We start from the raw sequence: 13217 nt of genomic DNA, 5'->3' as shown, positions 1-13217 counted from the left end.
ATGAGTGCCTACTGGAGGCTATTTGTTTTTTTAATTTTGACAGTATAATTCAATTACAAAATTTCTGCTTTCATTCAACTCCTCCAAACTCTTCTACATACATATATACATTACTCAATGTATATATGTAAACATATATGCATATATATTTTTAAATATAATTTGATCAGTCTCAATGCTACCTGCATGTATGTTTTCAAATCAGAACATTTAGTACTGGACAAGCAATTGGTATACTCTTCCCTGAGAAATCTCCTTTGCTACTTTTCCTCAGGTGCATATAGTACTTTGTGTAGGATTGAGTCCTGGTGTGCTTTTCTTTGTCAAGCTTGACATGTTCATGTGTGTCACACATAGTCATTGAGTTTTAACTCTATCATGCTGCTATGCCTCTATCTAATATTACTAAAAGACACAATATCATAGCAAACTCCCTGAAATTTTGAGTCTTAAAATTTTTCTAACACGTTTGAGGCAAAGTGTCCTAAGCATGAGTTGTGGAAGTGTGTGTACATCTATCTACCTAATGTCTGTCTGTCTGTCTGTCTGTCTATCAGTTCTGTCAGAGCTTCCAAAAGGGAAATATAACCTACATTTTGACACCATTATGATGCAATGGAAACATCAGTTACTAGCAGCGCAAAATGACCAATAGGGTACAGTGATGGCACATATAACTTGGAAATAACAAATAGCTCTCTAGTTGTATTTATGACCTGATAAAACAAAAAGGATATCATGTTTACTATAGGAAATGTAGTAAACTACTCAGAGGAGTGATGTCACAGTTACTGTAGTGGAAGCTACAATTACAAAATTTTTAAACCAACATAATCTCTATTATTTTAATCATTTGTGCTCATACCCAAGCAAAACTTAGTCTTCTCAATCCAGAAAGAAACTTCTCTTTGGAAACAGAGATAATTAAAAGATATATCTATCAAAATACAGAATTATGGAGCCAAGTGTCCAAATCTTCATAAGACCAATTCCGAATGGTCTATTTGTCCATAGATGTGTGGAACCTTATAGGGTTGATTGTATTTAGTTTCTGAGATCAACCATCTCTGAATATAATGGAGTTTCCTTTCTTTACCACTCTATAAAATGCCAATATCAACTGAAGTATGACTGAAACTTCATAAGTTCCTCAACAATTCCATGCTAATAAGAGTTTTTGTAGCCTGACTTGGTGTAAGTCTTCAATATGGAAGTTGTATCTATAACTGCTAGAAATTTACCTATGCAGTTCAACAACCAATATTTGATTCAAGTATCTACCATTTCTGGCTTATGTGAGACAATCTCTCTGACTAAAATTTATCAAATAACCTAGCTTTTCTGACCAGTAATACAAAGATTCTGTGATTGCACTTCATGTTCTGGAGTTACACATCCACAATACTATCGCTGAATTTTTGTTTCTGTAGCAGAGAAAAAAATTCAGGTGTTCATAATTAAAGATGAGTATTTTGCTACGAAGCCCAGTTGCCCATAATTACAAAGTAAGTATGCAGCTGCCTGAATCAACTTTTCACTCAGGTATATTTAACCTGCAAGCATAACAGATTATCCTTAATAGTGTCAGGGATGGGCTTTCTATCATGCGATGTATCTTACCTTTGGCAAGTAGCAAAACTATAGTTTTATATATAAAATTATATATTTTCTATAGTGAAACTATGAAGAATCTGTGTCCATAAAGCCCCAAAATAAGAATATATGAATATTAATAATAAAATCATGCACTTCAAGTTGAAATTCCAAGTTGAATGGTGGAAACTCAAAGGTCCCATTTCTAACTGAAGTACTACCAGCAATAATATATGCTAAAATATGGAGAAGCAATCTTCTATAACGTTGACCATTTGAGGAGACAGATGAGAAAATAGTTCATTCCTAAATACATGCACACATAATAAATTGAGAAATATAAAGCTGCTGAAGAATTTAGCCGTTGTTCATTATATATATACACAAAATTAATTAGGAAGATATATATATATATATATATATAATTATATACAAAATTAATAGGAATATGCCATATTGAAGATTCTGTAATTTCAGTGTTGAATTGTCTTTAAAGGTCATTGCCTCAGACACCTAAACTAATTGCTACAGGACTCCAATGTGTTCCTGGATTGTGGGGGTAGATGTTGTTATTTATTGATAGTATAATCTGAGTCGTCTTAAACTTTTGACCTTCACAGCTGTAAAATAAATTTTATATTTTTCATTTTTAAAAAATATCATCTTAGGACTTGCTCAGTTGATGTCTCTGGAGCTTTTCACTAGTCTGTGGGCTTTTAACTCAGAGAAGGTACCAAGTTGGGGTCATAGCTCCTATAAATCAGACAAATTTTGAAAACGAGATAGCTGTAGGATAAACAGTGTTTAGATCTTCACCCATGTTCTTACCATGGTTTTGTACCTACTGAGTATCCCAAATTTGACAGTTTGCGCCTGTCTACAATATAAAAGCAGAAAAGCCTTGCCACAGTTTTTCAGCTCTCAGTCTCAATCTGGGCTCCTTGAACATTACCTGTCTGCATAAGGGAAGGTGTGACACAGTCCCTGCCCCTGGAGCATGGCCAGATCATTGATTCCTCATGTGAGCTGATAGGTGCTATTAGCCTGAAACTGATCTGCTGTCTCTTCTATTTTATTTTCAATCTCTCTTTCTTGCCTATACCTCACCCATTGTTCAGAGCTAATTACTCCATAATAAATGAGATCAGCATGTCTGATCCATGCTAAATCCTATAGCTTGCCTGTCTCCCAGCAGGTCTCCTGTAAACAGGGACACAGATGAGATGCTTGCCCTAATGCCCACCTCAGCTGGGACTCCCACAGAGCCCAGGAGACAGTTTTCTCCCCTATACAGAAAATCAATATTAAATTGTAAGCCCCATATATTTTTACTATATTTCTTACCTTATATCAGAAGTATCTCTGAGGGTTGAAACACAGTTAGATACGTTTCTCAGTAACCACATTTGTAGTCATATTGCTTCTACTGCTTCTTGGTGATACCTTGGTTGCTGCCATGGTGTTCTGAAGGAGAAACTAGTCATATATCCATCACAAATATCTGCCAATGAACATCACAGAAAAGAATACTATTAAATGATTTTCCCTAACTCACTGTCCTGGTTACCTCACCTTAGTGCTATATCTAACGACTCCCTTATGTCCATTAGTCTACCATGAACACCCAACTCTCTTATCAAGTAAAACAACCAGGTAAAGTGTTCTACTATTGTGACTCATCAACAGGTTCTTCAGTTAATTTTCTCTACATTTTCTTCAATCATCTCCCATCATCTAAGAAATTTTTTCTTTCAATACACTAGCAGAGAGCATTATATATATTATAGGAAGAGGGGCCTTAAAGTGGTAAAGCTGCACTAGTGAGTCCAAGTCCCTGTGAAGATCAGAACACCTATCATCAAACCAAGAGATTTTAACACCCTTGGAGCTCCTAGCACCAGCAGACAATTAAGGATTTCTATACAGAGATAAGAGTTTGCATACTAGCTCACCTAATTGGCTGTTATATTAATATTGGGCCATGCCCACCTTAAATCATCTAGATTTGTGTGTATAAGAAAAGAACAGACTAAATCAAAAGCAATGGAGAAATTTGAAGAAGTCTCACTTTCCCACAGACAAAAATACACATGTAAACCTACACTTTGCCAAACATCCAATATTGGAGTGAGAAAGGATTCAGGATTGGCAAGACTACCCACATGGACATTTAGTTTTATCTAGAGTGAAAAATGTCTTTTTTTTTCTTTCTACAAAGAATGATTATTTTTTCATTGAACTCCAGGCCCAGGTACAAGCTTCCTCCATGAACTCTGCATGGAAAAAACTCCAAACAGCCTTTATCAGAGCCACAACTCCTTTTATGAGATTGTTACCCTAAAGAAAGAAAAATATCAAGTGATGTGACCACTCAGAGCACCCAGAAACTAAACCACAAACCAGAGAGTATACATGTAGGGATCCATGGTCCCAGATATACATGTAGCAGAGGATGGGCTTAGCTGGCATCAATGGGAGGGGAGGTCCTTGGTCCTATGGAGGCTTGATTCCCGAGCATAGGGGGATGTTAGAATGGTGAGGCAGGATGGATGAGTAGGTAGAGAAGCACTCTCACAGAGGCAAAGAGGAGGGGGGATGGAATAGGGGTTGCAGAGAGGAAACCAGAAAGGGGGGCCATAGTTGAAAGTTGAAGTCTAAATAAATAAAATAACCAATTAAAACATAAAAATAAGATTCATGTTCTCACATGTTTAAAAAGAAAAGTCACTGCTCCATGGGAGTATGATCAATTTTGTGTTGCTCATTGTTATCAGAGATGAAACTGATAGGAATGCCAACTGTACCAGCCAATGTGATAGAGTTCTCTCAGATGTGGGCGACTGGGGTGATTAGTAAGTATTCAAGAACACATCCAAGTTCTTCTGCATGATTTTAAATTTGGTATATGATTTTGAATATAGAACCTCTAAAATGTTTGGTGAAATACTGGAATCGACTTTGAACAAACTTTGCTAGACTATGCCAAAGATCTCATAAGCCCCCTGTGAATTGAGAAATGACATCAAGATACTGCCTCTACCAGGAAAACCTGTCCCAAAAGGCTACAAATGTCTTGGAGTAGAAACTGAAAATGTCATTTGAGCAGCCACTCCTAATTCTGTACCCCTGATTAGGCCCCAGTCTACCCAGTAGCCTTGCCCATCAGTGCCTCTGATTCCCACAACAGAAGAGATACAGAAGGCAACACAAGCTTTTCTATATAAGACATGTTGCTGTTGTAGCTGTTGTTGCTGTTGCTGTTGTAGCTGTTGTTGCTGTTGCTGTTGTTGCTGTTGCTGTTGTTGCTGTTGTTTTTGTTATGTTGTTGTTGTTATGGTTTTGGTTTCTATATGGAAAAATCCTCTTGGCTTTATAGTTTGGAATGGAAACTGAAGAAAGAAGTATACTAGTTCCTGCCATTTATACTGGGTCTCCAAGCATGCCAACAGAAACTCTGAATAGTCCCTACATTCTTGGAAGTTCTTTCGTCTTATGCCTAATGTTTGCCTTTGTTTCTGCTCCAAAATCCTGGATAGTATTTTTTTTTTTTAATTTTCGTGCCTTTCTCTTTGGTAGCTTCCAGGTTTCAGGTCTTCTATTGTTGACAACTCAAAAATTTTAAAAACAGAAAAAAAAATATTTGTTATTTTTTTTATGTTTTCTAGCTCTACCTGAAGGTACTCAAACATGCTTAAGGATTAGTCTTACAGAGATTTGGATACTTTTCGATGTGTAGTATATGAAGATAAAGTTGCATGCAATTTTGCTGAAAAGCTTTCTCTGGAAAGGGGTTTTAGCCTGCCCATTCTAGTCAGTGTTTTCTTCAAATGCTATATAGGAATTTAGTATAGTCTCCTGATTTTGTGACACAGAGAAGTCAAGCAAAAGAACTGCCCAGAAAAAAGGACAATGTGTACTTCACAATAACTAAGGGCAAACTACTTCAAATAGAGACAACTATTAGTTGTCTCATTGAAAGATGGAGTTTATAGAAAAAAAAAACAAAACAAAACAAGTAACTGAATACTCATACAAGGAAAAAAAATAAATGTCACTCCAGCATCTTATTTATTTTAACATGCTTCCTCAGCTAAATTCTGTTAAATGATATAAGCATGAAATTATGATTGTAATGAAGACAAAACATGAGCGCACAACCAATGCCCCTGTACACACTTCCTAAACAATAAAGACTATCCTATATTTTATGAGGTTTATCTGGAAACATAAAGAGTCTAAAGTTTTGCCATGAAGTAATCAGGCAATATTAATTCATTGCATTATTATATGAAGGTTCAATTTGATCTTGTTTATTGTAGGAATGATTCACAATATTTTCTAAACTGAATAATCCCTTTATTTAGAACTCTTGGGGTACCTAACTAGTTAAATTATATCTTCAAAAAAAGAAGAAGATAGACAGGGGTCGTTGCACTTTACCCTATTGTCCACCCAGTCCTCCAGATAGTTTTGTGCAACTGGGTCCTAATTATACTAGAGCTCAAGGTTTTAGGAAAAATGAGAAGTACAGCATAAAAATTTAAATGTAAAGAGAACCAATTTATGTTACAATGTGTAGATTTAAAATATAATGAATTAGTTCCCCAAATATTGCTTAATATCCCTTAGGTAAAAATTGACAAATAATTTCTTATGTTTTTTTGTAGTATTTAATTGTGTGTGTGTTAATATTAATTACATATAATTAAAGGTATTTAGCTTTTTCTGATCTTCCCCCTGATCTAGTTTTTTTTTTTTTTTTTTTTTTTTTACATGGCTCTCATTCAAGATCATAAATGTCTTGGAAACTCTTCATGAAATGTGAACTTTCTGTCTCTTATGACCTGTAAGACCACTGATGTCATGGTTTAAAACCTGTAAAATTCCAAACAGAAATAAACAATAGCTTAAACCTTGTACTAAAATATAATCTTTCATATTAGAACATTTATGTACAGATAACCTTATTTTAGTACAGTATCTTATATATGTATGTTGCATTAAACTCATGTTGAGGGAAATAAAAATAAGCAAAATGTATATATGAGAAAACTATTTAAACAGATATAAAATATGTTAAGTTTTTACATTTAAAAATGGGTAAAATATTTTAATGAGAATGAATTCTTGCATCATGATTTTTCCTAATAATCAAACAGATGAGGAAGAATTTCTGAAAGTTTAAAGAAAATTGACAGAAAGTCCGAGTAAGCCATACTTGGTTAATGGAAAATAGGATGTAAGGATGATACATGTTTGATAGTTGTTATTCATTCCTAAAGTTATAATGATTTCCTCATGATGACAAAGGCACTAAAAAGATGTATGTGCAATCACAAAACTAACTTCATAAAAGCATATTAAATCACAAATATCTTTAATTTTATTAAGCTTTAGTAATTTAGAGAAACTGAGTTATACGAAGATTTTTGATAAACACATAATATAAAATGATAAGAAAATTGTATTATATTTTCCTCAAATTGGACGTATTTTTAGGTTAAAATGTATTACACTACAAAAAATAATGTTAATTTTAAAAACTGTAAATATTAAACTTAAATGTAACATAAATAAAAGAATATAATCAAAATCATATAGGAATCACTAATTTGTTGAAATAATTTACAACAAAGATAATAAATAGATGTAAATGATCTGTCACTTTATATATTATCAAATTATTTAATATAGATTGTTAACGTTTGTGGACATGTTAAGTACAAATGTAATTGATTTACAGAAACAATCTTAGAAGGGAAGAGCCATTTTTTACTGGCATAGTTTCTTTTACATATTGTTAAAATTCAGTCTAAGGCAAGTAACTCAAAATAAATAAAGTAGAATCAAAGTATATTTAATGTAATGTAATGTTCAAAACCAATTATAAAAGAAAAATGAAGTCTAATGTTCATTCTGTGGCAACATGTACAGGCCTTCTGACTAGTCTTTATTCAAATATGGAATGGAAAAGTAAAGAAAAATCAAAAACAAAGAAAAACAAAAAACCTTATAAAAAAAACAATATTTGTCCCATAGCAATAACTTACACCTAACAGTAGAAAATGGTTTGGAAAGTAGAACCTCCATGACTATTAATGCAGAAGGATGGCAAGGAAGAGGATATCAATATTAGAACTTTTGTTCTCAACTGGCCATAGGTACAAATGCTACAGTTCTGAACTCTCTGAGATTCTCAGGACCATAGGTGAGATCTATTCCTGACATAGCAACTCTACACAGAGCGGGTCTGCTAAAGGGGTATAACAAAACTTCACTCATTTCAATTAGCTTCAGAAGGCTTAAGTAAAACCATGAAGGCAAGCCACATTTACCTCATTTTTGACTAAGCTGAAATCTAAGTCTGAGTTGTGAGTAACATGCCTAAAACAGAATCAGTCTCATATGAGGAACAAAGTCCCAAGAAATGAAACAGGTACAAAATCACTCTCAGAAGAAGGTTGGAAACTCCTAAGAATCCTGATAATTCCATTTTTCAATTGGTGCCATAAAAAAGGCAGATCTCATGAGCAGTCCACCTCTCCTAAGTAAAATGTTGTAGTCAAGCACTTTCCTAGGGGTCGAAGCAGCTGAGAGCTGGATCTCAGGTAAGAGACTCTCAAAACCTCTTTGTGATTGGATTCATACTAACTTGGTTGGCTCTGGTTGCTCATGTATGTGACTAGAAATAAAGAGTGAATTAAGTACCAAGAAGCAGAAAATGTGAAAAAAATAGCATAAACATTGGAGTGGAAATTAAATATCCACACCAGAATCAGAATATCTTCATTAAGGGTACATTTTCAGCCAGGTGCCCATCGTCACTATGTGTTAGAGCAGAATAAAGAAAAGTTAAAGGAGAAACAGAGAAACAAATGTAAGTTACCCTGGGCTCTGATTACAACTGACAACAGACAAAAACAGTTAATGCTGCCTAGTATCTGAGTATGCATTTTAATTTATAAACTTTAATACTGGCTAATTACTCCATATCAGGCTGGGTCCTTCTTTGTCTAACTGTGGGCTTCAAACTATAGCATCCTGCTGACTGAAATCTCTGAATGTCATTCCAAATATTATGACCACATGCACTAATTATGACACTGGATCAGACCTTTATTTCTATTATAGTGCCCTTCAAAAACTCACTTCTATTAACTAAGTATATCATAGGTTATAGCCCTCAACTAGCAATTTTCCAAATTGGTGTGGAGTATATTACAATGTTCATATCGTAAAGAAATAATTTAAGAATTATTTCAAATATGAAATTGAGACTCAATGTGGATGGGAAACACAAATGATGAAATGCCTGTAGACACAAAAATACTGATATATGAGCTCACAAAGACCATAGTAACATTCACGTGTCTATACAGGACAAATACAGAAAGCATCCCAGGACTGAGAAGAAAAAAAGAAGTTGGCTCCCATCCTTAACTATAACCCTATCTCTAACTGACAATAACTCACCAAAAAAAATTACAGGAATTTCAATGAATTACAAACTACACTAATAGGGGGCAATCTCATGCCCTGCAATAAACTGATAACTCAAAATAAATGCTACTAATTTTGGAAAAACAATTCACACAATGCTTTGTATACACATTTTTAAACCTTACTCTTTTGTTGTTTATTCATTATTGTTTCCAAACTTTTATTTATAGGTATTCTCTCTGTGCATATATCTCTGCATAGTGTGCATGCTATTTTATTACTTTGTCTTTAAACTTTTTTTCTTTCTGTGTTTTTATCCATTCTTGATTTTTTTTGCCTTCTTATTTTTCTGTTTCTTTTCATACAAATTAGAGGGGGAAAAGGCATGTTTTTGATGGGTTGGGAATGTATGAATGACTTGGGAGAAATTTAGGGAGAATCCATGATCAGAAAAAAAAATATTTTTGTTAATAAACATCATGATTTATAGTTTATAGACTCCTGCATTATCAGTAAAATCACAATCTATCTCAACTTAATGTTATCTCTCTCTCTCTCTCTCTCTCTCTCTCTCTCTCTCTCCTCTCCCTCCCCCTCCCTCCCTCCCTCCCTCCCCCCTCTCTCTCGTTTACCAAAGGAACCAATTTACCAATTTAGTACTGTCAGCATATACATGGATGTGAAACAACTATATTAGAATGGGAGGCCTCTCGGGGGAGCATAACTAAAGAAACCTTAACTCTCCCATCTCCAGCTGTCTATCAAGTGCCAATGACTACTCAAACAAGTGTGGAACTTTTCAAGTCACTTTTATAGCCATATTGGAATATTTTGTGGCTTCATCTGGCACAAGTCATGTGAGTGTACTTAGGAGTTCATGTGTTAAAGTTTCTCTCATGCCCAGGAAATTCTGTTAAGACACAAATGTACAGTAAACCAAGATCAGTTGATACAGGGTTTCTCAATGGCCCTGACTTTACCAAGTTTTCTAGGCTGGCAGGCTAACAAAACAGAGATATATCTGTGAAGTCCCCTCATGTCCTGGACTGCTTGCCCATACCATTATGCCTTGACTTTGACATATATTTTATGAATAATGGTTTCTTTTATAGCAAGTTCATATTCAAGGCATGAATGGTGCTGACTGTGTAAAAACTGCATCCTTTCATAATCTGATCTAAAAGAGAAAGTAACAAACTGAGTATTATTCAAGGACCACAAGGTCTCTCACTCCATGTAAACATCCAACACTCCACCCCTAGCCTACCACATCCATAAATCTTTTCTTTGATCTTCTCAATATTTTATTTTAACTTTCTGAATACTGAACTGAAAATGCAGGAAATTGAGAAGTATCTGTGCTGTTTTGCTGTGAGCCCCAATCATGTAGTAGAAAATTAGAAACACAGAGAATTCTGATGCATGATTCAGGCAACATATTGCCTATGTATCTGTCAAATACCTGGAGAATATTCAATTTATTTTTCAATAATGTTTGGTTTAGAATTTTTATGTTAAAATAAAAGATTTTTATCTATGTCATTCAGTTTTCTATTTTGTATATTCCTTACCACCACGCTATGTTTAGGTGAACAGTGCAGATAACATTGCTACAAAACTTCTAGGTAGACTTCATGATTTTATGATCTTCCCCATGTCATCAATTTGGTAATCTTATCCCTTTCTAGGCCACTAGAGGTTTTGTGGCTCTAAGGCAATGTTGAATGTTTTATATTTCTGGTCACTAAAGTAGACACATCATGATTAAGGACATCAATTATGCTGGACGCTGTACACCTGGACAACTCTTCATTGAGGTTATGGATCCCAGAGAAGAGATTACTACTACAATTTTAAAACATAATTTATAGCTCCATTTTAAGTATTTTTTAATATTGGATACTTTGTTTACATTTCAAATGTTATCCCTTTTCCCAGTTTCCCATCAATAAACCTCCTATCCCATCTCCCAACCCCTTCTTCTATGAGGGTGTTCCACCTCCAACTACCCAACCTTCCAGCCTTCCCACTGTGACATTCCCCTCTAATGGGGGGTGTCCAGCCTTGGCAGGAACAAGGGCTTTTCCTCCCATTGGTGCCCAACAAGTTCATCCTCTGCTACATATGCAACATGAGCAATGGGTCTGTCCATGTATACTCTTTGGGTGGTGGTTTAGTACCCGGAAACACTGTTTGGTTGGTATTGTTCTTATGGAGTTGCAAGTTCCTTCAGCTCCTTCAATCCTTCCACTAACTTCTCCAATGGGGACCCGATTCTCAGTTCAATGTTTGACTGCTAGCATTCACCTCTGTAATTGTATTGTTATGAAAGTTTAGTGTAGGCCCTACTCTCAGATAAATAAGTCATTTTTATCATATGAAGTCCAAGACATAATTATCAACTACTTAAAATGCACAGAATAAATAAGTGTGTGGTGTTCAATGGTGATGAATAAATTAGAGAGAAAGAAACTACATAGCACACAAAACATTAGAAATCATTCTTTATGGGATACATAAAAGAATGTGAGATCCAGAGTAAGAGGATATCTGCTGTTCTATTTATTACGGTGAAGATGTAGCCATACAATATCAATAACGAAGATGACTGTAGATGAGTAACAAGATGACATGACAAGTTCCCATGCCAATATGGATGGCACCAAGTTTTTCTCTATTGTGTATAACAAACTCTAAATTGTTAATTGCTTGAATCTGTTATGTTGCTCTTGTGTTCATGTTCATGCACTGTATTTGTAAGCAATGATAAGATGAAAGTGTAAAGATGTAGAAGAAAAGAGAAAAAAGGAGATCTAATGGGTATGTTACTTCCCTTTGAATGAAGATAACTAACTGAGCTGGAATTGGTTTGGCAGATAACAATGGAGGGTACGCTAGATATTACTTTCAATATATCTAATTAGCATCTCAGGTATAAAATTACTTATGAAAATCTGAAAGGGCATTCCTCTAAATAAAATCTACTTGAAAAAATGTATTGTTTTCTTTTTTAGTTTTTTTCACTATCAAGGTGGGAGGGATAGTGCATGTGTGTCTCACAGATATTTATTTACACTATTTGTGAACTCCATTGAAGCATTGTTGCAGACAGAAGATTGTAGTCCTGGTATCTACATGTATAAACCACACCTGCATTCATTTTTCCACAAATGCAAACTTGTTCTATGGTCAAGACTGAGGAAAGCCATGAGGGCTCCCTAGTCTATATTGCTGGACACTCATATGGCAGTTGCTACCTTTCATTCTCTGACTACTCAGGTAGTTTCCTTGAGAATAATGGTAACAAAATAGCAACTAAATGAAAGATGGTGCACAAAAAAAATGCCACATTCAAAATCATTCCATGTGGTCAACTTTATCTTAAAAGAGATGAAAGTCTAAAGGGGAAGAAAATTAGAGATCATCATGGCTACTGGTAATAACTTGGAAACAATACAAGTCAGTAATGAAAATAAAACCTTCCAACACACAGGAGAAAAATCATATATTATGTATAAAGGTAGCATATGTGCAGATCTTTGTAGGGCAGTATTTCTCTATGTTGAAAAGTAACCAAGAAATGTCCACCTTTGACATCTCCATTTTCTGTTGCCCTAAGGGTCTTTCTTTAGACAGTTCATGGGTGTTAAGTCTCCAACCAGAGACAAATCGCATAGTAGAGCAGACTTGGCATCCAAGCTCTTTCAGTATTCCCTAGTTACTACCTGTTACAAAGCATGATTTGTATATCCTGCCCTTTACCCTGAAAACTCCAGGCCAGGGACTGGGTACCCTTCTCTCTCAGGCTCTTCCTTATATAATACAGACATTTTGGTTATCTGCCCCTTATGTACCTTTGATCTCTGGCTACTGGAACCAGTTCTCCTCTCTACTGTCTCCTTTTTCTCTTCAACATCTCTTCACAGGGCTCAGGGTCAGGATGACTCTGACTATGCCTCTAGATGTTTCTGCCTCTGGCTATGCTTTACCTTTTATGTACAATACTCTTTCTCTTCTATTATACATAGGTACAGTAATGTCATAACCTTTCCTTTTCAATGTGTGGTCCTTAAGTCTAACAAGAATATCTGCAATTTTCTTGAGAAGGTATAGCCTTGTGTAAAGCACTCAGAAATAAAAATGTACATATATATAATTAATTCTGCAAATTTCAGAGTATAAAA

General features: G+C 34.9%; 1 long non-coding RNA gene across 2 annotated transcripts in view; it reads right to left on the bottom strand.

The window, feature by feature from the left end:
- Positions 1-2898: 2898 nt before the first annotated feature.
- The window catches only part of LOC116892021, a 71523-nt gene continuing 61204 nt past the window's right edge, over positions 2899-13217 (bottom strand). For both annotated transcript variants that reach the window (XR_004386891.1, XR_004386892.1), the window contains exon 3: positions 2899-3094. This is a non-coding gene — a long non-coding RNA (uncharacterized LOC116892021). The remainder of the gene's footprint in view (positions 3095-13217) is intronic.

Source organism: Rattus rattus, chromosome 2 (genome assembly GCF_011064425.1).
Source record: "Rattus rattus isolate New Zealand chromosome 2, Rrattus_CSIRO_v1, whole genome shotgun sequence".
NCBI classification, from domain to species: Eukaryota; Metazoa; Chordata; class Mammalia; order Rodentia; family Muridae; genus Rattus; species Rattus rattus.
The sequence above is the reverse complement of the archived record's forward strand: the minus strand, read 5'-3'. Positions and strand labels throughout refer to the sequence as shown.